Genomic DNA, 25,711 nt, shown 5'->3' with positions numbered 1-25,711 from the left:
ATGGTTTCGCTGAGGTCTACTGTTGTGTCTTCTTCTGCTTCGGAGGGTTAACTAAGGCCTATATCATGATCTGAATCGTTGTTGCTTGTTGCATTATTTGAAACGGTTGCTGGTTTGTCAGATTCGGTGAGGAGGTTAATGATTTCTGGAAAAGACAGCACCTCCTTACGCCATCTTAGCGGGGTTTTTATTCTCCAGGAACTACCCCATCTGGAATTGTGTTTGCTTGCCTCGCCACTTCTCACTATCACGCTCGCTGCCATGATAGAACCTTGTTTGGCCTTTCTCGGTAGACTTCTCTACGCAGAGTCTAGCACTAAAGAGGCCGTTATTGGCGGGACCACTGGGAGGTAAAAGCCACTACTACTGAGAATAGGTTAAGAGAGTCATAGTTACTCCTGCCTTTTACCTGCGCTTCATTGAATTTATTCACCTTGACATTCAGAGCACTGGGCAGAAATCACATCGCGTGAACACCCGCCTTGGGCCTTCGCGATGCTTTGTTTTAATTACAGTCAGATTCCCCTGGTTCGCACCAGTTCTAAGTCAGCTGCTAGGTGCCGGCCGAGGCAGAACTCCGGCCCCCCGCCCCCAGGGAGGGGGCACGGAGAGAGGCGACCACCGCAGCTGGGGCGATCCACAGGAAAGGCCTGGCTCACGTCCAGAGTTGCTGCCACCCTGGAGGGAGGCACCTTGTCCAGCCGCGGCACGTGCCCAGCCCCGCTTTGCACCCCAGCCCTACCAACCCATCCCTTAGAGCCAATCCTTATCCCGAAGTTACAGATCTGACTTGCCGACTTCCCTTACCTACATTGTTCCAACATGCCAGAGTCTGTTCACCTTGGAGACCTGCTGCGGATATAGGTACGGCCCGGCGCGAGATTTACACCATCTCCCCCGGAATTTCAAGGACCAGCTAGAGCTCACCAGATGCCGCCAGAACCGCAACGCTTTCCAAGGCTCGGGCCCCTCTCTTGGGGCGAACGCATTCCAGGGCGCCCTGCCCTTCACAAAGAAAAGAGAACTCTCCCCGGGGCTCCCGCCGGCTTCTCTGGGATCGTTTGCATTACCGCACTGGACGCCATGAGGGCACCCATCTTCGCCACTCTGGGTTCGGGGATCTGAACCCGACTCCCTTTCGATCGGCCGAGGGCAACGGAGACCATCACCGGTCCCTTCCGAACAGCGCTCGCCCATCTCTTAGGACCGACTGACCCATGTTCAACTGCTGTTCACATGAAACCCTTCTCCACTTCAGCCTTCAAAGTTCTCGTTTGAATATTTGCTACTACCACCAAGAACTGCACCTGCAGCGGCTCCACCCGGGTCCTAGCCCCGGGCTTCCATGCGCACAACAACGGCCCTCCTACTCATCGCGGCTTAGCCCCGACAGCTCTCAGCGTTGGCGACGGCCGGGTATGGGCCTAATGCTCCAGCGCCAACCATTTTCAGGGCTAGTTGATTGGGCAGGTGAGTTGCTACACACTCCTTAGCAGATTCCAACTTCCTCGGCCAACGTCCTGCTCTCTATATCAGAACGATGGATTTAACCCAGATCTCTTGACTGGGGGAGAATGTATGCATTGTCAGCATTCCGTCCATCATTTGTTTGTTGTAACGCTTTTCGCCCTAAGTGGGATGGGTATTCCCAGACGTGGGACCCGTGCTCACTACGCCACTGGAGTCAAGCTATCCTGGCTGATGACGGCTGATAGCCAGAAACCGGTCCTAGGATGCTTGATTCCGGTCCAGGGAAGACATGGCTTGGCAGTTCGGGCTGGACTGTTCCCATGAGGCACAGGGTCAAGACTGATTTGCATATGGCCATGTCTGAACTGGGGTGGTGTAGTGGGCAAAAGAACGATGGATTTAACCCAGATCTCTTGACTGGGGGAGAATGTATGCATTGTCAGCATTCCGTCCATCATTTGTTTGTTGTAACGCTTTTCGCCCTAAGTGGGATGGGTATTCCCAGACGTGGGACCCGTGCTCACTACGCCACTGGAGTCAAGCTATCCTGGCTGATGACGGCTGATAGCCAGAAACCGGTCCTAGGATGCTTGATTCCGGTCCAGGGAAGACATGGCTTGGCAGTTCGGGCTGGACTGTTCCCATGAGGCACAGGGTCAAGACTGATTTGCATATGGCCATGTCTGAACTGGGGTGGTGTAGTGGGCAAAAGAACGATGGATTTAACCCAGATCTCTTGACTGGGGGAGAATGTATGCATTGTCAGCATTCCGTCCATCATTTGTTTGTTGTAACGCTTTTCGCCCTAAGTGGGATGGGTATTCCCAGACGTGGGACCCGTGCTCACTACGCCACTGGAGTCAAGCTATCCTGGCTGATGACGGCTGATAGCCAGAAACCGGTCCTAGGATGCTTGATTCCGGTCCAGGGAAGACATGGCTTGGCAGTTCGGGCTGGACTGTTCCCATGAGGCACAGGGTCAAGACTGATTTGCATATGGCCATGTCTGAACTGGGGTGGTGTAGTGGGCAAAAGAACGATGGATTTAACCCAGATCTCTTGACTGGGGGAGAATGTATGCATTGTCAGCATTCCGTCCATCATTTGTTTGTTGTAACGCTTTTCGCCCTAAGTGGGATGGGTATTCCCAGACGTGGGACCCGTGCTCACTACGCCACTGGAGTCAAGCTATCCTGGCTGATGACGGCTGATAGCCAGAAACCGGTCCTAGGATGCTTGATTCCGGTCCAGGGAAGACATGGCTTGGCAGTTCGGGCTGGACTGTTCCCATGAGGCACAGGGTCAAGACTGATTTGCATATGGCCATGTCTGAACTGGGGTGGTGTAGTGGGCAAAAGAACGATGGATTTAACCCAGATCTCTTGACTGGGGGAGAATGTATGCATTGTCAGCATTCCGTCCATCATTTGTTTGTTGTAACGCTTTTCGCCCTAAGTGGGATGGGTATTCCCAGACGTGGGACCCGTGCTCACTACGCCACTGGAGTCAAGCTATCCTGGCTGATGACGGCTGATAGCCAGAAACCGGTCCTAGGATGCTTGATTCCGGTCCAGGGAAGACATGGCTTGGCAGTTCGGGCTGGACTGTTCCCATGAGGCACAGGGTCAAGACTGATTTGCATATGGCCATGTCTGAACTGGGGTGGTGTAGTGGGCAAAAGAACGATGGATTTAACCCAGATCTCTTGACTGGGGGAGAATGTATGCATTGTCAGCATTCCGTCCATCATTTGTTTGTTGTAACGCTTTTCGCCCTAAGTGGGATGGGTATTCCCAGACGTGGGACCCGTGCTCACTACGCCACTGGAGTCAAGCTATCCTGGCTGATGACGGCTGATAGCCAGAAACCGGTCCTAGGATGCTTGATTCCGGTCCAGGGAAGACATGGCTTGGCAGTTCGGGCTGGACTGTTCCCATGAGGCACAGGGTCAAGACTGATTTGCATATGGCCATGTCTGAACTGGGGTGGTGTAGTGGGCAAAAGAACGATGGATTTAACCCAGATCTCTTGACTGGGGGAGAATGTATGCATTGTCAGCATTCCGTCCATCATTTGTTTGTTGTAACGCTTTTCGCCCTAAGTGGGGTGGGTATTCCCAGACGTGGGACCCGTGCTCACTACGCCACTGGAGTCAAGCTATCCTGGCTGATGACGGCTGATAGCCAGAAACCGGTCCTAGGATGCTTGATTCCGGTCCAGGGAAGACATGGCTTGGCAGTTCGGGCTGGACTGTTCCCATGAGGCACAGGGTCAAGACTGATTTGCATATGGCCATGTCTGAACTGGGGTGGTGTAGTGGGCAAAAGAACGATGGATTTAACCCAGATCTCTTGACTGGGGGAGAATGTATGCATTGTCAGCATTCCGTCCATCATTTGTTTGTTGTAACGCTTTTCGCCCTAAGTGGGATGGGTATTCCCAGACGTGGGACCCGTGCTCACTACGCCACTGGAGTCAAGCTATCCTGGCTGATGACGGCTGATAGCCAGAAACCGGTCCTAGGATGCTTGATTCCGGTCCAGGGAAGACATGGCTTGGCAGTTCGGGCTGGACTGTTCCCATGAGGCACAGGGTCAAGACTGATTTGCATATGGCCATGTCTGAACTGGGGTGGTGTAGTGGGCAAAAGAACGATGGATTTAACCCAGATCTCTTGACTGGGGGAGAATGTATGCATTGTCAGCATTCCGTCCATCATTTGTTTGTTGTAACGCTTTTCGCCCTAAGTGGGATGGGTATTCCCAGACGTGGGACCCGTGCTCACTACGCCACTGGAGTCAAGCTATCCTGGCTGATGACGGCTGATAGCCAGAAACCGGTCCTAGGATGCTTGATTCCGGTCCAGGGAAGACATGGCTTGGCAGTTCGGGCTGGACTGTTCCCATGAGGCACAGGGTCAAGACTGATTTGCATATGGCCATGTCTGAACTGGGGTGGTGTAGTGGGCAAAAGAACGATGGATTTAACCCAGATCTCTTGACTGGGGGAGAATGTATGCATTGTCAGCATTCCGTCCATCATTTGTTTGTTGTAACGCTCTATATCAGCCAACACCTTTTCTGGGGTCTGATGAGCATTGGCATCGGGCGCCTTAACCCGGCGTTTGGTTCATCCCCCAGCGCCAGTTCTGCTTACCAAAATTGGCCCACTAGGCACTCGCATTCCATGCCCGGCTCCACGCCAGTGAGCTGGGCTTCTTACCCATTTAAAGTTTGAGAATAGGTTGAGATAGCTTCGGCCCCAAGACTTCTAATCATTCGCTTTACCATATAAATTGGGGGCTCCGAGCACCAGCTACCCTGAGGAAATCTTCGGAGGGAACCAGCTACTAGATGGTTAGACTAGTCTTTCGCCCCTATACCCAGGTCGTACGACCGATGTGCACATCAGGATCACTACGGACCTCCACCCGAGTTTCCTCTGGCTTCGCCCTGCCCAGGCATAGTTCACCATCTTACAGGTCCTATCACACACACTCATGCTCCATCTCCTCGACGGAGCAGGTGAGACGGGCTTGGGGTCCCGCGGAGGGGATCCGGAACTCCCAGGCCACCAACCTTCCCGCCGTGTTGAATCCTCCACGGACCTCACCCGTTTACCTCTCGACGGTTTCACGTCCTCTTAAACTCTCTCTTCAAAGTTCTTTTCAACTTTCCCTTATGGTACTTGTTGGCTATCATTCTCGTACCCGTATTTAGCCATAGATGGAGTTTACCACCCGCTTTGGGCTGTATTCCCGAGTAACCCGACTCCGAGAAGACCCGATCCCGGAGTGCTGGGGGCCGCTACCGGCCTAACACCATCTGCCGGGTGAGCCTCGGTCAGAATGACTTGGGCCCCCTTACCGACGCCGGGGAGTCGGTCTTCTGTATGCCACATTTTCCGTGTCTGCCGCCGGCGGGTATTCAGCGCTGGGCTCTTCCCTCTTCACTTGCCGTTACTGGGGGAATCCTGGTTAGTTTCTTTTCGTCCGCTTAGTAATATGCTTAAATTCAGCAGGACGCCACATCTGATCTGAGGTCGTAGTCGGAAGAAAAATGCCGAAGCGTCGGGGGGGAGCTGCCGGGGGAGGCCAGGCACCTGCCGGAGCAGGGGCCTGTCGTCCTGGCAGCGCGCACGCCCTCTTTCCCCAGATCAGATCTGGAGGGGGTTAGCCCTCTCCGGGAAGCCGGCCACAGAAGTGGGCACCGGTGGGATACCACAGACAGCCACGAGCGGCACGCATCCTGGCACCCCGGGATGGGCCCGGGGCTGACCAGTCACCAGACACCTTCTCGGGGGCCAGGCACACCGGCAGCGTACCTCCGCGGCAGGACCCGGTGAGGGACCCTGCCACGGGCGATCGGGGGCCTGATTTTGTAGGGGGATGAAGGGAAGCAGAGCTAACCCTGCGAGAGCCCCAGCTGCATCCCGGGGAAGCCCTAGGGCGATTGAGTGACCCTCAGACAGGTGTAGCCCCGGGAACCCTGGGCCGCAAGGTGCGTTCGCAGTGTCGATGATCAATGTGTCCTGCACTTCACACTAATTCTCAAAGCTAGCTGCGTTCTTCATCGACGCGTGATACAAGTGATCCACCGCCAAGAGTCACAGGCAACTTTTCGAAAACGTTCGGCCACCTGCGGGTGCAGGAGAGGCAGCAGGAAGGAGATGCCATCCGTCCACCGCCTGTGCGGCCTGACGGCCCAGGTGCCCCGTTCAAGGCTTCCCCTCTGGGAATCAAACTGCACCATTGCGAGAAAAATAACATTACCAGGCACTCGACCTGGAAGTCCCCCCCCCACCCACCCACCCGTAGGGAGAGAAGGGGGCTACCAGTGCGACAGGAGCAGTCAGCCCCACTGCCGCAGGTCCCTCCCAGAGTAACCGGGAGGGACCACGCGAGTCTTCAAAACCCTCGGACCGGCCGCACTGGACCGGGTCAAACCGGGTACCTGGCAAAAAGGGAGGGTCGCTCCACCTGCACTTCAGCCATCCGTCGCCAGACAGTCCCATCATAAGCCTTCATAAGAGGCCACTCCTTGGTCGCCTGGGTCCCGGTGGGGCCGGGACAGTGGGGCACCAGAGGGCCCAGCCAGCTTCAGGGCCTTTCGAGGGGGGGTGGTACCAGCCCGATTATGCACTGCCATTCGGTTTCCCCCCACCTCGGGGGTCATGCATGGTGAGCTTGGGTTCCATCTCGGGAGGGCCTACTGCTGTGAGCCTCCCAGAGAGGGACAAGTGCCGCACCCGGTCCCTTGCGTGTCAGTCGGGTCCTCCCTGGTGGAAGAGGCCTGCCGAAGTCCCGGTCCTCACCCAAGCGCCCCATGCAGCCGCAGACCGCTCCACCAGCCAGGGCCCGCCAGGTCAGGGCCGGACCCTGTGCCTACGGTGTGTGGTTGCAGGAGGCAGCCGAGGGCTTCGCGCTGGTGCAGTCTGTCACTCAGGCCGCTCTGCCGTTAATGATCCTTCCGCAGGTTCACCTCCGGAAACCTTGTTACGACTTTTACTTCCTCTAGTTAGTCAAGTTTGATCGTCTTCTCTGCGCTCCGCGAGGTCCGTTGCCCACCCCGGAGGGGCCGATCCGAGGACCTCATTAAACCATCCAATCAGTAGTAGCAACAGGTGGTGTGTACAAAGGGCAGGGACTTAATCAGCGCAAGCTTATGATACGCACTTACTGGGAATTCCTCGTTCATGGGAAATAATTGCAATCCCCAATCTGTATTACAAACGGGGTTCAGCAGGTTACCCGCACCTGTCGGCGTAGGATAGACGCATACTGATTCATTCAGTGTAGTGCGTGTGCAGCCCTGGACATCCAAGGACATCACAGACCTGTTATTGCTCTTGTGTGGCTGAACGCCACTTATCCCTCTATGAAGTTAGACGCCGACCACTGGGGGTCGCGTAACTAGTTAGCATGGAGGAGTCTCGTTCATTATCAGAATTAACCAGACAAATCACTCCACCAACTAAGAACGGCCATGCACCACCACTGTTAGACTTGGCCCTTCTGGCAGGTTCACCCCTGAACTTTTTTGCTTTATTGGTGACCTGGTGGTAGTGATTTTTGGTTTCTGCGCACTTTCCCTGTGTCCCAGAGTAAAGTGCGTGCGCCCTCTGAGTGCATGTGGTGAGATAGGCCTGCCCTCCCATAGGAATGCATGGGGAATGTATGTGTCCCTGGTAGTTCCTGATGCGTGGGGTGTGCAGGCTCGAGTTTGGTATGTGCGGACTCGGTTGATCGAATGCTTCGCAATGATATATAATGCGTGATTATGTCATGTGCGGAAGTGCCACTTCTAGGAGTTGGCATATTAGTGTAAAGTGTGTCTGGCGTGTGATTGGCTGGAGCTGGCTGGTGATCCTGGCTCCAGGAGTCTGGTTGGGTCTGCCCCAGTGGTGAGTGTGAGATTAGCATGCTGATGGCTGGGGAGGAGTGCACCTTGGACCTGAATAGGGCAGGGCTTTCCCCACACAAGGCTGGCTCCGCCCCCTGTGGTGCGACTGATGACCCTAGCCCTGCCAGTGAATAGAGTGAGGGGCTGAGCACATCAAGGGTGCTCCCCAACCAGCTGCGACTGGTTTTCCCCCTCACCCTGAACCCAGAACAAAGGGGAAAGTTGTATAAAAATGGGGCTGCGTCCCCACAGAGTTGTTCTCCTCCAGGATCCAAGCTAAGGCGGGCTGCTGCTGCTGGAGGCCAGGAGGAACCGCCACTTAGGACTGCCTTCCTGCCTGGAGGGCCCAGTGAGCTGGCCCCTGGCCCAGCCTTGCCCCCTGCCTACCTTCCTGAACTTTGCAGGACATTTTCCTTCTCCCCAAAGCACCTGGGAGCGCTTTTATTTGATTTATAGCGCTAGGAGCGCTTTAATTGGGACCCCAGCATTGAGAAGCGCTTTCCCTGAAGAGCGCCTTCATTGTAGCGCGGCGCTGCGATAATTGAGGGAACCCCGACGGAGGGATTCCCCCGCTTTTGCCGGATTTGAAGCGGGTGCCCCCCCCGCATTGCCGTGGTCGTTGGCGGGTGCCCACCCCGCTTATTGTTTTTATCTTACGGCGGGTGCCCACCCCGCCATATATCGCATCTACAGAGGGAGCCTACCCCTCGTTGCCGCTGTGAAAATCACCGCCGCAGCCGGGCTTCGGCCGGAAGTCAGGCGGCCTTCGTTGGGACGGGGGCGGGACTCTGACGCAGGAAGCTACGGGAGCCTACCCCGCGCTCCTGCACTGGCTGGAAGAGAAGAGAGCCCTGCAGGACTCAACAGGAGAGCCCCGCGTGGAGCACCGCCCGGAGGAAGCCGGCGGAGACAACGCGGGAGTCCCAGGTAAGCGGGACTCCCTGGGGTAGTGGTCTCCGCCCCCCCTGCTTCCCCCCCCAGCAGCGCCGCCGTGGCAGGCTGCTCCGACGGGGGCGACACTCGAGAGAGCACCCGGCCGCCCCCGCAGAGGCCTTGGTACCACAGAGCCCCGTGAGGTTCCAGCACAGAGCCCCGTGAGGCTCAAAGGGGGCATGAGTACCTAGAGCGCTAGACGCTCAAACGTCGGGGGCATTATTTCTCGAGCCTAGAGGGCTCCAACGTTACAGGGGCATTTCTTCCGTGTTTGAGTGGCCCCAGATGGCAGCGGGCAACTCCCACCTTGCCCCACATTAGTTTACAGAGCCACAGAGGCTCTACGGGGCTTTGGTTGTTGTTTAGAGCCCCGAGGCTCCAAAAAGGCGCACTGTTTGTATTAGAGAGCCCAGAGAGGCCCCCACGTGACTGCGATACTGGTGTTCAAGGCACAGTGGTGCCCCAGTTCAGTTCCACAGCTGCCCAGCACTTAGTGGGCAGCTGCTACGTTTAGGTTGGGGGCCCGTTGCGCTTTGCGCTGACTGCGTGCGCAGTCTTGCCCTGACTCTGCATTTTGGACTGCGCCTCCTGCGCAGTCTTCCCCTGTCCTTACTGGGACACAGGGCGTCCTAGCCCCACCAAGGCCAGTTGGCCTAGGGACTGCCACAGGTGGTGGCAAATGTGAGCTTTGCGCTGTTGTTCCTACCCTGCACCTCTGAATGTGTTTTTATGCGTCATGTGCCTTGTTCTTACACCGCTGAATGTGTTTTTATGCATCATGTGTTTTCCTTTCCTACACCTCTGAATGTGCTTTATGCGTCATGTGTAATGTGCTTTTACCCCTACAGGTATTGTGATACTTAGGTGGTTGTTTTTTCCTAGTACAGGTGGTGCTAGTGAAGTCCTGGTTCCCTGCGCAATATTTTCCTAAGGTGGTTAGGGTTGCGTAGGTGGTACTTACCTGTTACCAGTAGTTACTGGTTGTGCGCTACATGTGTTATTTAGTGCTACAGTGATTGTATGTGCTATGTTCTAAAGTATTATTCCTATGTTCTAAGTGCTACGTTCTAAAAGTGCTAATTCCTGACAGTGGTCCATGTGGCCCTGTCCCCTGTACATATAATCCCTTGTAAAATTCTGCCCCGTGCCAGTTTGCACAGTGTACATTGTGTGAATATTATCTAATGTGTTGTGGTATAATACAAAGGCTATTTTTATATAATACCTTGTGTGGAGTTTCCTTTGTGGTGGGCCTTGGGTGTTGTTGCTGGGTGCGCGCGCAAACGCTTTACACATTGCCTCAGAGATAAGCCTGACTGCTCGTGCCAAGCTACCAAGGGGGTGAGCAGGGGTTATCTTTGGCGTGTAACTTCCTTGCCCTGACTAGAGTGGTGGTTTCTGCCTGACTTTGGCGCAAGCCTTAGCCAACCAGAAATCCCATTTCTAACATTGGTGGCAGCGGTGGGATTTGGACTTGCGTTTGCGCTGTACCACAGCAGCAACTGGCTGCACCACAAAACTCTGCATTTAGAAAATCACATGGTATAGGGATTATTGTGCTAAGTTTGTTTTTGTCATTTCTTTGGAAATGTGTTTCTTGTGCACTGTGAGTTAGGTGTCCCTAGCTCGGGAGGGTAGATCATCCCCCTAAGTGCATTGTGTTTTCTGGATTCACCAGAGGGTGGGATCCAGTGGTGGAAGCATAATAGTGTCCAGTACATTTGTTCCCCGCCCTGCGCCCAGAGTTTGGTACCTGTGTCACGTGTGCTCAGGTTGAGGAATCAGGGGTGGTAGAAACTGCCTTACCAGTCCGAGGGGAGGGTTGTGTGTGGATGAATGGTGCATGGCACTAGGCAAGTGAGTGTGAGTTCTCTGGGATAGAGAGCTTGCTGAACCCTTTTTGCGAATTGTGTGCTCCTGTTAAGCTCAGACCCCTAGGTTCCCTGTGTAATCCTTTCACCAGAACGTCCGCCAGAATGGAGCCTGCTTTTGATCTGTGTGATCTGTTTGGGCACAGTAGGCAGGAGTTGGAAAGGTCCTGTAGAGAGAGAGGTTTAGGGGTGAGAGAGTCAGACACTCTGTACGAACTTAGGGACCACCTGTTCCTATGGCAAAAGGGTCATTGGGATCCTGAGCGCAGTACGGAAAGGGCCTGGGCCTCACACCTGGAGGGTGGTGGGTCTGTGGGGAGCACTGAGGATTCAGAAGAGGAGAAAGAAGATGACAGTACCTGGACGCCAGTAGAGAGTGAGGACCCCATAGGTAGGGAGTCCCTTGCTGGGTCCAGCGTAGGAGGCAGCACCTCATCCCTTTCCCTGTCCCCAGAGGAGTGGGAAGATAGGAGGAAAGAAAGGGAGCACCAGCTGACGTTAGAGAAGCTCAGGTTAGAGCATGCCCAGGCTATGGCACAGCTGGAGGTCAAGAAGCAACAGCTAGAGACTGAGAGGGTCTTGGCGCAGGAGAGGATAGAGGAGGCTGAGAGGGCCTCCACCAGAGGCAAAGTAGCTCTGGAGGGTAGACTATCCCCTGCACGCAGTTTTAATTTTCTGGGCTCCCCAGGGAGGGTAGAGTCCAGTGGTGGCAGCAAAATACAGTCCAGTGCAGGACGTCCCAGTTCCCCCAGTCTGGTACCTGTTTCCCAGGAGGAGGAGTTAAGGTTAAAATTCAGGGGCAGTTGGAAACTGTCTCACCAGACTTGGGAGGAGTTTGTGGATGGATGTGAGGATGCAATGTTTGATTGGATTCCCACAACAAGTGATTTTGATATACTGTGTAATCTGGTTCTCAAAGAACACCTGCTCAGTTGTTGTGTGCCGGGGTTGCGCCAACACCTGTTGGGGTGTGTATTGTCTGAGCCATGTGAGCTTGCAGATGAAGCAGAGCGCTGGGAAAGTGCCAGAGGTTCTCTAGAGTCATTAGGGAGTGAATCCAAAAGTAGTGGTTCAGGTATCTTCCAGCCCAGCGTGGTGGAAGAGGCTCAGTGTAGCCCAGCTAGGTCCCAGGATAGCGAGGAGGGTGTAGGGGCTTACGGCCTGGCTCAGTGGAGCGGGAGTAAGTGGGTGACCGAGGGTCCCCAGACGCACAAAACCCTGCCTCAGGACTTGGATGGTTTCATGAGGGAACACCAAGTTGGGGACCTAGGCTGTCCTGGTACTCCACTTGAGGAAGATCTCTTAGTGAGTAGAGTACCTGGAGCGCCTGTAAACAGAGCTCCTGTGGTTCTAGAGTCTGGCAGTACCGCTCCGGTAGGGAGGGTACAGGAGTCCAGTGTGAGGAGTGATTGGGGGATGAGTTTCCCAGTGGAAGAGCCGGTGGGTCAGGGACTACCCAGTTGGGCTAGGATCCCGTGTAGTGACCATGGTGACACCACTTCTGTTCTGGGGGATCTCTGCGCACTGTCAGGTGGACAGGGAACGGGAGATCCGCGCCAGACAGACAGTCACACGACATATGTGTCGTTTGTTAGCCTCAGGGGGATGGAGTGTAAATCCCCAGAAGTCCTGGAGTGCCAGGCGATTATTCCACCAAAGGTTCTAGGCCGGAGGTTGGAAGGCCAGGTTCAGGATCAGCCTGACCTGAAGGGTAGGATGACTGTAACCAGTGTCCTGACCAGTTCTTCTTCCAGAGGTACCGCCCCAGTTGGTAGGGAGCAGGGCTCTGGAAGGGGGTGCAGAGGGTGGGAGAGCCCACCTCTGACCCCGGTGCAACCTAAGGGGTTAAACCCTGGGTTGGAATGGCGTTCTAGGTGTACCCCTCGCCAGAGGAGAAGGAACCTTAGGAGAAGAGGTAGGGGAAGGAGAGCCTTCCCTGAGACTCCTGGTCCGCCTGAGGGTGTAGACCCTAGGCTGGAGAACCAGTGGCAGTCTAGTCCTGTCTTGCAGACAGGAAGAGTGGAGAATGGCCGCTATGTGCCAGGGGTTGCTACCCCCCACTCTGTGATTAGGCAAGGACCAGTGGCACCTGGGTGGCCTAGCGCCTGGTCTTGGCCGCGGACAACTTGGGAGTACCAGTGGGGTAGCCCAGTTGGTCCGGACAGTGGTTTTAGAAGGAATTCCATGGGTTCACCGTGGCGTAGAACCGGAGGGTGTCCCTGCAGTTGCCGGCCCGCGTCCGTGTTCTATCGCCCCAAGCAGGGAAGTCCATCACGGTGGTGATTGGGCTGCCCTGCGATTTGGCTGGAAGGGGGTTGTGTTGGACTTGGCCCTTCTGGCAGGTTCACCCCTGAACTTTTTTGCTTTATTGGTGACCTGGTGGTAGTGATTTTTGGTTTCTGCGCACTTTCCCTGTGTCCCAGAGTAAAGTGCGTGCGCCCTCTGAGTGCATGTGGTGAGATAGGCCTGCCCTCCCATAGGAATGCATGGGGAATGTATGTGTCCCTGGTAGTTCCTGATGCGTGGGGTGTGCAGGCTCGAGTTTGGTATGTGCGGACTCGGGTGATCGAATGCTTCGCAATGATATATAATGCGTGATTATGTCATGTGCGGAAGTGCCACTTCTAGGAGTTGGCATATTAGTGTAAAGTGTGTCTGGCGTGTGATTGGATGGAGCTGGCTGGTGAGCCTGGCTCCAGGAGTCTGGTTGGGTCTGCCCCAGTGGTGAGTGAGATTAGCATGCTGATGGCTGGGGAGGAGTGCACCTTGGACCTGAATAGGGCAGGGCTTTCCCCACACAATGCTGGCTCCGCCCCCTGTGGTGCGACTGATGACCCGAGCCCTGCCAGTGAATAGAGTGAGGGGCTGAGCACATCAAGGGTGCTCCCCAACCAGCTGCGACTGGTTTTCCCCCTCACCCTGAACCCAGAACAAAGGGGAAAGTTGTATAAAAATGGGGCTGCGTCCCCACAGAGTTGTTCTCTTCCAGGATCCAAGCTAAGGGGGGCTGCTGCTGCTGGAGGCCAGGAGGAACCGCCACTTAGGACTGCCTTCCTGCCTGGAGGGCCCAGTGAGCTGGCCCCTGGCCCAGCCTTGCCCCCTGCCTACCTTCCTGAACTTTGCAGGACTTTCCTTCTCCCCAAAGCGCCTGGGAGCGCTTTTATTTGATTTATAGCGCTAGGAGCGCTTTAATTGGGACTCCAGCATTGAGAAGCGCTTTCCCTGAAGAGCGCCTTCATTGTAGCGCGGCGCTACGATAATTGAGGGAACCCCGACGGAGGGATTCCCCCGCTTTTGCCGGATTTGAAGCGGGTGCCCACCCCGCATTGCCGTGGTCGTTGGCGGGTGCCCACCCCGCTTATTGGTTTTATCTTACGGCCATATATCGCATCTACAGAGAGAGCCTACCCCTCGTTGCCGCTGTGAAAATCACCGCCGCAGCCGAGCTTCCGCCGGAAGTCAGGCGGCCTTCGTTGGGACGGGGGCGGGACTCCTACCCCGCGCTCCTGACAGAATCGAGAAAGAGCTATCAATCTGTCAATCCTTTCCGTGTCCGGGCCGGGTGAGGTTTCCCGTATTGAGTCAAATTAAGCCGCAGGCTCCACTCATGGTGGTGCCCTTCCGTCAATTCCTTTAAGTTTTGGCTTTGCAACCATACTTCCCCTGGAACCCAAAGACTTTGGTTTTGCGGAAGCTGCTCGGTGGGTCATGGGAATAACACCGCCGGATCGCTAGTCGGCATCGTTTATGGTCAAAACTACAACGGTATCTGATCGTCTTCGAACTTCCGACTTTCGTTCTTAAATTATTGAAAACATTCTTTGCAAATGCTTTCGCTTTGGTTCGTCTTGCACCGGTTCAAGAATTTCACCTCTAGCGGCACAATACGAATGTCCCCGACCGTCCCTCTTAATAATGGCCCCAGTTCCGAAAACCAACAAAATAGAACCAGAGTCCTATTCCATTATTCCTAGCTGAAGTATTCAGGCGACCGGCCTGCCTTGAACACTCTAATTTTTTCAAAGTAAACACTATGGACCCCCAGGACACTCAGTCAAGAGCATCAAGGGGGCGCCGAGAGGCAGGGGATGGGACAGGCGGTAGCTCGCCTTGCGGCGTACCGCCAGCTCGATCCCAAGATCCAACTACAAGCTTTTTAACTGCAGCAACTTTAATATACGCTATTGGAGCTGGAATTACCGCGGCTGCTGGCAAAAGACTTGCCCTCCAATGCCTTCCTTGGATGTGGTAGCCATTTCTCAGGCTCCCTCTCCGGAATCGAACCCTGATTCCCCGTTACCCGTGGTCACCATGGTAGGCACTGAAAGTACCATCGAAAGTTGATAGTGCAGAAATCCGAATTTATCACCGCCGTCACAGGGACATGCGATCGGCCCGAGGTTATCTAGAGTAATCAAAGCGTCCGGGCGATTGGTCTTGGTCTGATAAATGCACACATCCCGGGAGGTCAGCGCTCGTCGGCATGTATTAGTTCTAGAATTACCACAGTTATCCAAGTAACAGATGGAGCGATCAAAGGAACCATAACTGATTTAATGAGCCATTCGCAGTTTCACTGTACCGGCCATGTGTATTGTACACATGCATGGCTTCATCTTTGAGACAAGCATATGCTGCTGGCATGATCACCAGGTAGCCGCACCTGCTGACTTGGTGTGTTCGGGGAAGCCGCGTGCCCATCTCCCCAACCAGACAACCTTTGCGCATCCCTCCCTCTCAGGAGCATGCTGGGGGAAGAGCCAGCCCGCTTGGGCTGGAGGGTTCGCTGGAGGGGTGTGGAGAGGTGCGGTCACATGGGCACTGGCGGGCCCAGCCGTCTCCCCCAGGAGGGAGAGGTGGGCCGAGGCACAGCCTGAGCGAGACGCAGTGGTGCCGAGGCCTGGCGGCGGTGGTACCCCTCAGAACGGTCGTTCCGAACTGCTGTGGAAATGTGCTGGGCAGAGAGGGGTGGCGGCATGGCACACGATGCCTATGGACCTGCCGGGTGGCAGAATCCGAGGGCCTGCCACCACCCGACCCCTCAGGACCCTGTCCCGGGCACCCTGTCATGCAGCAGGACCGAGGACAGAGTCCGGGGTGATGAGGCCACCCTCCCCGGGGCCCCTGAACCCGAGGCCTGGAGGAGGACTGCCCAGGACCCTTGGAGCTCGTCCTGGGCACTTTGCCACGCTGTGGGCTGGAGGAGGGAGCCCCCGGATGGAGGGGAGGTGTTGTCCAGGCATAGCCCATCTGGTCCCCGGCAGAGAACCGCCAGCCCGACAGGGGTGTCCTGGCATACCCTGCCCCTAGTAATCTAGAGGAAAGCTACCCCTCTTTATGGGAACCCATGCGCACCACGAGACTCAGGGGACCCTTGGCCCGGATGCGCCCGACCTCCTGGAGCCCTGGCTGGGATTGTGGAGGCAAATAAGCCCCCATCGGGACATCCAGGGCAGCCTGGCCATCTGGTTGCCCCATTGGAAAGCATTGCGTGCAACCAGATGGCCGAGGGGAAAGGTGCGACCAGATGGCTGGGACCTTAAGGACTCCCATCTGCCCGCCCCAAGCCTTCGCAGTTGGGCTCCCGCCTGCCCTTGCAAGGCTCAGGGGCTCCACTTCCCAGGGTCTTGGGGACCCTGGCTGTTCCTCAGGCACGGGGAGGACCGCTGGAGCTCTCCAGCCCGGACGCCTGGGGTGGACTGCCCAGGACCCATGGAACCCGTCCCGGGTGCTTTGCATGCCATGGGTCGGAGGAGGGTGCCCCCGGACAGAGGGGAGGTGGTGTCCGGGCATAGCCCATCTGGTCCCCGGCAGAAAACCGCCAGCCCGGGAGGGGTGTCCTGGCATACCCTGCCCCTAGTAATCCGAACGAAATCTACCCCTCTTTCTAGGACCGCGAGACTCTGGACCCTAGGCCTGGACGCGCCTGATCTCCTGGAGCCCTGGCTGGGATGGGGGCGGCAAATGAGCCCCCATCGGGACTTCCAGGGCCGCCCGGCCATCTGGTCGCCCCATTGGAAAGCATTGTGTGCGACCAGATGGCCGAGGGAAAATGTGCAACCAGATGGCCGGGACCAAAAGGACTACCATCTGCCCGCCTCGAGCCTTCACGGTTTGGCTCCCGCCTGCCTTTGCAGGGATCAAGGCCCCACTTCTTGGGTGGCTTGGGGACCCCGGCTGGACCACAGGCATGGAGAGGACTGCCGGAGCTCTCTGGCCCGGATGCCTGGGGGAGGACTGCCCAGGACCCATGGAGCCCGTCCCAGGCACTTTGCCACGCCATGGGCCGGAGGAGGGAGCCCCCGGACGGAGGAGAGGTGTTGCTCGAGCATAGCCCATCTGGTCACCGGCAAAGAGCCACCAACCCGGGACAGGCGGTAGCTCGCCTTGCGGCGTACCGCCAGCTTGATCCCAAGATCCAACTACAAGCTTTTTAACAGCAGCAACTTTAATATACACTATTGGAGCTGGAATTACCGCGGCTGCTGGCAAAAGACTTGCCCTCCAATGGATCCTCATTAAAGGATTTAAAGTGTACTCATTCCAATTACAGGGCCTCGAAAGAGTCCTGTATTGTTATTTTTCATCACTACCTCTCCGAGTCAGGAGTGGGTAATTTGTGCGTCTGATGCCTTCCTTGGATGTGGTAGCCATTTCTCAGGCTCCCTCTCCGGAATCGAACCCTGATTCCCCGTTACCCGTGGTCACCATGGTAGGCACTGAAAGTACCATCGAAAGTTGATAGTGCAGAAATCCGAATTTATCACCGCCGTCACAGGGACATGCGATCGGCCCGAGGTTATCTAGAGTCATCAAAGCGTCCGGGCGATTGGTCTTGGTCTGATAAATGCACACATCCCGGGAGGTCAGCGCTCGTCGGCATGCATTAGTTCTAGAATTACCACAGTTATCCAAGTAACAGATGGAGCGATCAAAGGAACCATAACTGATTTAATGAGCCATTTGCAGTTTCACTGTACTGGCCATGTGTATTTTACACATGCATGGCTTAATCTTTGAGACAAGCATATGCTGCTGGCATGATCACCAGGTAGCCGCACCTGCTGACTTGGTGTGTTCGGGGAAGCCGCGTGCCCATCTCCCCGACCAGACAACCTTTGCGCATCCCTCCCTCTCAGGAGCATGCTGGGGGAAGAGCCAGCCTGCTTGGGCGGGAGGGTTCGCTGGAGGGGTGTGGAGAGGTGCGGTCACATGGGCACTGGCGGGCCCAGCCGTCTCCCCCAGGAGGGAGAGGTGGGCCAAGGCACAGCCTGAGCGAGACGCAGTGGTGCCGAGGCCTGGCGGCGGTGGCACCCCTCGGAATGGTCGTTCCGAACTGCTGTGGAAATGTGCTGGGCAGAGAGGGGTGGCGGCATGGCACACGATGCCTATGGACCTGCCGGGTGACAGAATCCGAGGGCCTGCCACCACCCGACCCCTCAGGACCCTGTCCCGGGCACCCTGTCATGCAGCAGGACCGAGGACAGAGTCCGGGGTGATGAGGCCACCCTCCCCGGGGCCCCTGAACCCGAGGCCTGGAGGAGGACTGCCCAGGACCCTTGGAGCTCGTCCTGGGCACTTTGCCACGCTGTGGGCTGGAGGAGGGAGCCCCCGGATGGAGGGGAGGTGTTGTCCAGGCATAGCCCATCTGGTCCCCGGCAGAGAACCGCCAGCCCGACAGGGGTGTCCTGGCATACCCTGTCCCTAGTAATCTAGAGGAAAGCTACCCCTCTTTATGGGAACCCATGCGCACCACGAGACTCAGGGGACCCTTGGCCCGGATGCGCCCGACCTCCTGGAGCCCTGGCTGGGATTGTGGAGGCAAATAAGCCCCCATCGGGACATCCACGGCAGCCTGACCATCTGGTTGCCCCATTGGAAAGCATTGCGTGCAACCAGATGGCCGAGGGGAAAGGTGCGACCAGATGGCTGGGACCTTAAGGACTCCCATCTGCCCGCCCCAAGCCTTCGCAGTTGGGCTCCCGCCTGCCCTTGCAAGGCTCGGGGGCTCCACTTCCCAGGGTCTTGGGGACCCTGGCTGTTCCTCAGGCACGGGGAGGACCGCTGGAGCTCTCCAGCCCGGACGCCTGGGGTGGACTGCCCAGGACCCATGGAACCCGTCCCGGGCACTTTGCCACACCGTGGGCCAGAGGAGGGTGCCCCCAGACGGAGGGGAGGTGTGGTCAGGGCATAGCCCATGTGGTCCCCGGCAGAGAACCACCAGCCCAGGAGGGGTGTCCCGGCATACCCAGTCCATAGTAATCCGGAGGAAAGCTACCCCCGTTTCTGGGAACTCGTGTGCACCATGAGACTCCGGGAACCCTAGGCTTGGACGCGCCCAACCTCCTGGAGCCCTAGCTGGGATCGGGGAGGCAAATGAGCCACCATCTGGACTTCCAGGGCAGCCCGGCCATCTGGTTGCCCCATTGGCAAGCATTGCGTGCGACTAGATAGCCGAGGGGAAAGGTGTGACCAGATGGCCGAGACCTAAGGGACTCCCATCTGCCCGCCCCGAGCCTTTGCGAATGGGTTCCCGCCTGCCCTTGCAGTGCTCGGTGGCTCTGCTTCCCAGGGGGCTCGGGGACCCCGGCTGGGCCTTTGGCACTGGAAAGACTGCTGGAGCTCTCGGGCCCAGACGCACAGGGGAGGACTGCCCAGGACCCATGGAGCCCATCCCGGGTGCTTTGCATGCCATGGGTCGGAGGAGGGTGCCCCCGGACAGAGGGGAGGTGGTGTCCGGGCATAGCCCATCTGGTCCCCGGCAGAAAACCGCCAGCCCGGGAGGGGTGTCCTGGCATACCCTGCCCCTAGTAATCCGAAGGAAATCTACCCCTCTTTCTAGGATCCTGTGCGCACCGCGAGACTCTGGACCCTAGGCCTGGACGCGCCTGACCTCCTGGAGCCCTGGCTGGGATGGGGGCGGCAAATGAGCCCCCATCGGGACTTCCAGGGCCGCCCGGCCATCTGGTCGCCCCATTGGAAAGCATTGTGTGCGACCAGATGGCCGAGGGGAAATGTGCAACCAGATGGCCGGGACCAAAAGGACTACCATCTGCCCGCCTCGAGCCTTCACGGTTTGGCTCCCGCCTGCCTTTGCAGGGATCAAGGCCCCACTTCTCGGGTGGCTTGGGGACCCTGGCTAGACCACAGGCATGGAGAGGACTGCCGGAGCTCTCTGGCCCGGATGCCTGGGGGAGGACTGCCCAGGACCCATGGAGCCCGTCCCAGGCACTTTGCCACGCCATGGGCCGGAGGAGGGAGCCCCCGGACGGAGGAGAGGTGTTGCTCGAGCATAGCCCATCTGGTCACCGGCAAAGAGCCACCAACCCGGGACAGGGGGTAGCTCGCCTTGCGGCGTACCGCCAGCTCGATCCCAAGATCCAACTACAAGCTTTTTAACTGCAGCAACTTTAATATACGCTATTGGAGCTGGAATTACCGCGGCTGCTGGCAAAAGACTTGCCCTCCAATGGATCCTCATTAAAGGATTTAAAGTGTACTCATTCCAATTACAGGGCCTCGAAAGAGTCCTGTATTGTTATTTTTCATCACTACCTCTCCGAGTCAGGAGTGGGTAATTTGTGCTTCTGATGCCTTCCTTGGATGTGGTAGCCATTTCTCAGGCTCCCTCTCCGGAATCGAACCCTGATTCCCCGTTACCCGTGGTCACCATGGTAGGCACTGAAAGTACCATCGAAAGTTGATAGTGCAGAAATCCGAATTTATCGCCGCCGTCACAGGGACATGCGATCGGCCCGAGGTTATCTAGAGTCATCAAAGCGTCCGGGCGATTGGTCTTGGTCTGATAAATGCACACATCCCGGGAGGTCAGCGCTCGTCGGCATGCATTAGTTCTAGAATTACCACAGTTATCCAAGTAACAGATGGAGCGATCAAAGGAACCATAACTGATTTAATGAGCCATTCGCAGTTTCACTGTACTGGCCATGTGTATTTTACACATGCATGGCTTAATCTTTGAGACAAGCATATGCTGCTGGCATGATCACCAGGTAGCCGCACCTGCTGACTTGGTGTGTTCGGGGAAGCCGCGTGCCCATCTCCCCGACCAGACAACCTTTGCGCATCCCTCCCTCTCAGGAGCATGCTGGGGGAAGAGCCAGCCCGCTTAGGCGGGAGGGTTCGCTGGAGGGGTGTGGAGAGGTGCGGTCACATGGGCACTGGCGGGCCCAGCCGTCTCCCCCAGGAGGGAGAGGTGGGCCAAGGCACAGCCTGAGCGAGACGCAGTGGTGCCGAGGCCTGGCGGCGGTGGCACCCCTCGGAACAGTCGTTCCGAACTGCTGTGGAAATGTGCTGGGCAGAGAGGGGTGGCGGCATGGCACACGATGCCTATGGACCTGCCGGGTGGCAGAATCCGAGGGCCTGCCACCACCCGACCCCTCAGGACCCTGTCCCGGGCACCCTGTCATGCAGCAGGACCGAGGACAGAGTCCGGGGTGATGAGGCCACCCTCCCCGGGGCCCCTGAACCCGAGGCCTGGAGGAGGACTGCCCAGGACCCTTGGAGCTCGTCCTGGGCACTTTGCCACGCTGTGGGCTGGAGGAGGGAGCCCCCGGATGGAGGGGAGGTGTTGTCCAGGCATAGCCCATCTGGTCCCCGGCAGAGAACCGCAAGCCCGACAGGGGTGTCCTGGCATACCCTGTCCCTAGTAATCTAGAGGAAAACTACCCCTCTTTATGGGAACCCATGTGCACCACGAGACTCAGGGGACCCTTGGCCCGGATGCGCCCGACCTCCTGGAGCCCTGGCTGGGATTGTGGAGGCAAATAAGCCGCCATCGGGACATCCAGGGCAGCCTGGCCATCTGGTTGCCCCATTGGAAAGCATTGCGTGCAACCAGATGGCCGAGGGGAAAGGTGCGACCAGATGGCTGGGACCTTAAGGACTCCCATCTGCCCGCCCCAAGCCTTCGCAGTTGGGCTCCCGCCTGCCCTTGCAAGGCTCGGGGGCTCCACTTCCCAGGGTCTTGGGGACCCTGGCTGTTCCTCAGGCACGGGGAGGACCGCTGGAGCTCTCCAGCCCGGACGCCTGGGGTGGACTGCCCAGGACCCATGGAACCCGTCCCGGGCACTTTGCCACACCGTGGGCCAGAGGAGGGTGCCCCCAGATGGAGGGGAGGTGTGGTCAGGGCATAGCCCATGTGGTCCCCGGCAGAGAACCACCAGCCCAGGAGGGGTGTCCCGGCATACCCAGTCCATAGTAATCCGGAGGAAAGCTACCCCCGTTTCTGGGAACTCGTGTGCACCATGAGACTCCGGGAACCCTAGGCTTGGACGCGCCCAACCTCCTGGAGCCCTGGCTGGGATCGGGGAGGCAAATGAGCCACCATCTGGACTTCCAGGGCAGCCCGGCCATCTGGTTGCCCCATTGGCAAGCATTGCGTGCGACTAGATAGCCGAGGGGAAAGGTGTGACCAGATGGCCGAGACCTAAGGGACTCCCATCTGCCCGCCCCGAGCCTTTGCGAATGGGCTCCCGCCTGCCCTTGCAGTGCTCGGTGGCTCTGCTTCCCAGGGGGCTCGGGGACCCCGGCTGGGCCTTTGGCACTGGAAAGACTGCTGGAGCTCTCGGGCCCAGACGCACAGGGGAGGACTGCCCAGGACCCATGGAGCCCATCCCGGGTGCTTTGCATGCCATGGGTCGGAGGAGGGTGCCCCCGGACAGAGGGTAGGTGGTGTCCGGGCATAGCCCATCTGGTCCCCGGCAGAAAACCGCCAGCCCGGGAGGGGTGCCCTGGCATACCCTGCCCCTAGTAATCCAAAGGAAATCTACCCCTCTTTCTAGGATCCCGTGCGCACCGCGAGACTCTGGACCCTAGGCCTGGACGCGCCTGACCTCCTGGAGCCCTGGCTGGGATGGGGGCGGCAAATGAGCCCCCATCAGGAACTTCCAGGGCCGCCCGGCCATCTGGTCGCCCCATTGGAAAGCATTGTGTGCGACCAGATGGCCGAGGGGAAATGTGCAACCAGATGGCCGGGACCAAAAGGACTACCATCTGCCCGCCTCGAGCCTTCACGGTTTGGCTCCCGCCTGCCTTTGCAGGGATCAAGGCCCCACTTCTCGGGTGGCTTGGGGACCCCGGCTGGACCGCAGGCATGGAGAGGACTGCCGGAGCTCTCTGGCCCGGATGCCTGGGGGAGGACTGCCCAGGACCCATGGAGCCCGTCCCAGGCACTTTGCCACGCCATGGGCCGGAGGAGGGAGCCCCCGGACGGAGGAGAGGTGTTGCTCGAGCATAGCCCATCTGGTCACCGGCAAAGAGCCACCAACCCGGGAGGGGTGTTCTGGCATACCCTGCCCTTAGTAATCCGGAGGAAAGCCACCCTTTTTTCTGGGAACCCGTGCGCACCGCGAGACTCAGGGGACCCTAGGCCCGGACACGCCCAATCTCCTGGAGCCCTGGCTGGGATTGGGGAGGCAAATGAGCCCTCATCGGGACTTCCAGGGCAGCCCAGCCATCTTGTCACCCCATTGGAAAGCATGTGTGCGACCAGATGGCTGAGGGGAAAGCTGTGTCCAGATTGCCGGGACCGAAAGGACACCCATCTGCCCACCCCGAGCCAAGCCATAGCGGTAGGGCTCCCGCCTGCCCTTGCATAGCTCCGGGGCTCTGCAGCAGGGACCCTTGTTCCGGGCAGATGGACCCTTGGCAGGCCGCAGGACGGGGGCTCCCACACCCCAGGCCCTGACCAAAACCCCAGCCTGGCTGGTCCTTGCTTCTCAACCCAGCCAGGCCGGGGAGATCGGGGAGCCTGCCCAGGCACGAGGGACCTCTGTCCCGGGCACGCGAGGCCTCTGTCCCGGGCACACGGAGCCTTAGGACATGCGCTCACTTTCCACACATTTTTTCCATAATTCCGCATAGTGGCGTTACGCCAATTCTGCCCAGCCCTAGAAAAGGGAAGGTTTAGGGACTGGCAAGTGTGTGCACTTGCCAAGTCGACATGGAAGTCCCAGACTGCACACAGGCTCTGCAATGGCAGGCCTGAGACATATTTTACAAGCTGCTTCTGTGGGTGGCACAATCAGTGCTGCAAGCCCACCAGCAGCATCTGATTTACAGACCCTGGGCACACATGGTGCACTGTACTAGGGTCTGACAAGTAAATCAAATAAGCCAATCATGGAGTCACTAATCCATTACAACAATTTACAATAGGGAGCACTTGCACTTTGGCACTGAATAGCAGTGGCAAAGTGCCCAAAGCATCTAGACCAGCAAAAACATAGCAAAAATAAAGGAGGCAACAGCAAAGAAATGGAAGGGAGACCCATGCCAATGGTGCCAGGTCTAGCAATGACCACTTCCTTTCCTCCTCCTCATGATGCCTTTTCGATGTTCCGAAAAGTCTTGGGCCTCCTAAAACTATGTAGCTACTGCAGTCAGTAGCCATGGAACAAGAATTTATAAACACCCTTTTTAGGTCTCGGCTCTAGGTAGCGTGCATGCTCTGTCTCGAGAGACATGCCGTATCTACTTGATGGGCTTCAGCCTGCTCATAGTCTTCACATTTGCTGGCTCCCTCACTGCTCCATTATTCATTCTCCCAATTTTCTCTCAGCATGCATGCCTCATGCTTCTTCCAGGGTTTAGACTTCCCTGAGAACAGCGACCAGCTACTTCTAAACAAACACAGCAGACATTTTAAGTCATTGTTTCGGGACTACTTTTCTCTTTCCGGTAGTATTACGTTGTTGAGAATGCAATGTTATTGATAACATGATTATTGTTCACATTATTGCTTGCTTTTGTTTATTTGTTTAGGCGTAAAAATGTATAGGGCGCTCATTTTTTGTCACCCACACAGCGCATTGTTTTATTCAATGATTTCTATTTTTAGTATTGTTGTAACCAATATTTATTGCCTTGCTCTTGCTCGTTATATAACTATTCCTGACATCTTGCTGTTATGTTACTGTTGTGTTTTATTTCTCGCTATGTGCAGTCAGTTAGAATGTGTTTTATTGAACATAAGCAGTCACGCACATTTACCAGACAGATTTTCTGGTCTTGTCCTCGAATCTTATGGTTGGATCATACATTTTAGTTGCTATTTGTTCGACTCTGGCCTCACAGTAATGCCCAAACTTCCTGTTTCTTACATTTATTTTGTGATCTTCCTGGCTTCATAATCGTTCTCTTTTGTTTGCTGGGCCTTGTTTGTAGATTACTTTTTAGGTCTCGTGACGTAAGCAGCGCGTGCGCTGATCTCGTCTTACGAGGCTTCTTGGAATCAATACGATTCCAGAAACCTCGTCCTAGCTCTGCCTTCAGCTTTGATTTGTGCGCGTCGTTTGACGTCACAAATTATGCTAAAGACAGTGTAATGATTGCACTGAAGGCATGGCAATCATTGCTTGTTGCCACCCTGTCTCCTTTTAGTTACGCCCAGCGGGATTGGATCTCTTACCCGCGGCGTGACACAGTAGGTATATTATCAGCTTGCCGCACTCTTTTTTTGTAAACTTGTTTACCTTTCCTTTCTGTTCCCATTAGTTTCGTTTTTTTCTTCACTTTTTTTTGTAAACTTGTTTACCTTTCCTTTCTGCTCCCCTTAGTTTTGTTTTTTCTTCTTCTCTTTTTATCTATCTTTGGGGTCGTTCTTCTCTATTCATGTTCTATTCCTCTGCTCTCGTGCTAGTCTCTTCTGCTTTTCCGTCCTTTCTTTTCCCCAACAATAGTTTGACTACTTGTGTGGGAATTGCTACCTCTCCAGAAGAAGCGCTGTACGTAGTAAGGGCACAGTACTTATGTTATAATTGTTGTTGAAGTTGATATTTATTGTATAATTGCCTTTTCGATGTGCATGGGCAAAGTTTAGGTGATGTAATTCTATATTGCCTGCAGAGGTCAAAATGCATGTACTGTTCATTTCTATTTGCATATTCTTCCCATCCTACGGTTCCCACTTATTGCCATCCACACACTCAACAAACTTGTACCTCCTAACTGTGTGTAAACTAAGGTATAACCAAAGCGGATTATGGACGGAGTGTTGAACAAGCACTCACCCTC

The 25,711-nt window shown here is 56.5% G+C and overlaps 1 protein-coding gene, 1 non-coding gene and 2 pseudogenes across 2 annotated transcripts in view; 1 reads left to right on the top strand and 3 right to left on the bottom strand.

Moving 5' to 3' along the window:
- The window catches only part of LOC146809659 (28S ribosomal RNA), a 9,293-nt pseudogene extending 3,779 nt beyond the window's left edge, over window positions 1-5,514 (bottom strand).
- Window positions 1-25,711, top strand: part of LOC146809656 (sulfotransferase 2B1-like) — a 710,434-nt gene that overhangs the window by 12,303 nt on the left and 672,420 nt on the right. The window lies entirely within an intron of this gene.
- On the bottom strand, window positions 5,927-6,077 carry LOC146809658 (5.8S ribosomal RNA). Its single transcript, XR_014967054.1, has one exon. It is a non-coding gene; the product is annotated as a 5.8S ribosomal RNA (ribosomal RNA).
- On the bottom strand, window positions 14,340-15,328 carry LOC146809657 (18S ribosomal RNA; annotated as a pseudogene; the record flags this gene model as incomplete).

Source organism: Triturus cristatus, chromosome 7 (assembly GCF_964204655.1).
Source record: "Triturus cristatus chromosome 7, aTriCri1.1, whole genome shotgun sequence".
NCBI lineage: Eukaryota > Metazoa > Chordata > Amphibia > Caudata > Salamandridae > Triturus > Triturus cristatus.
This window is presented reverse-complemented; position numbering and strand designations above follow the sequence as displayed.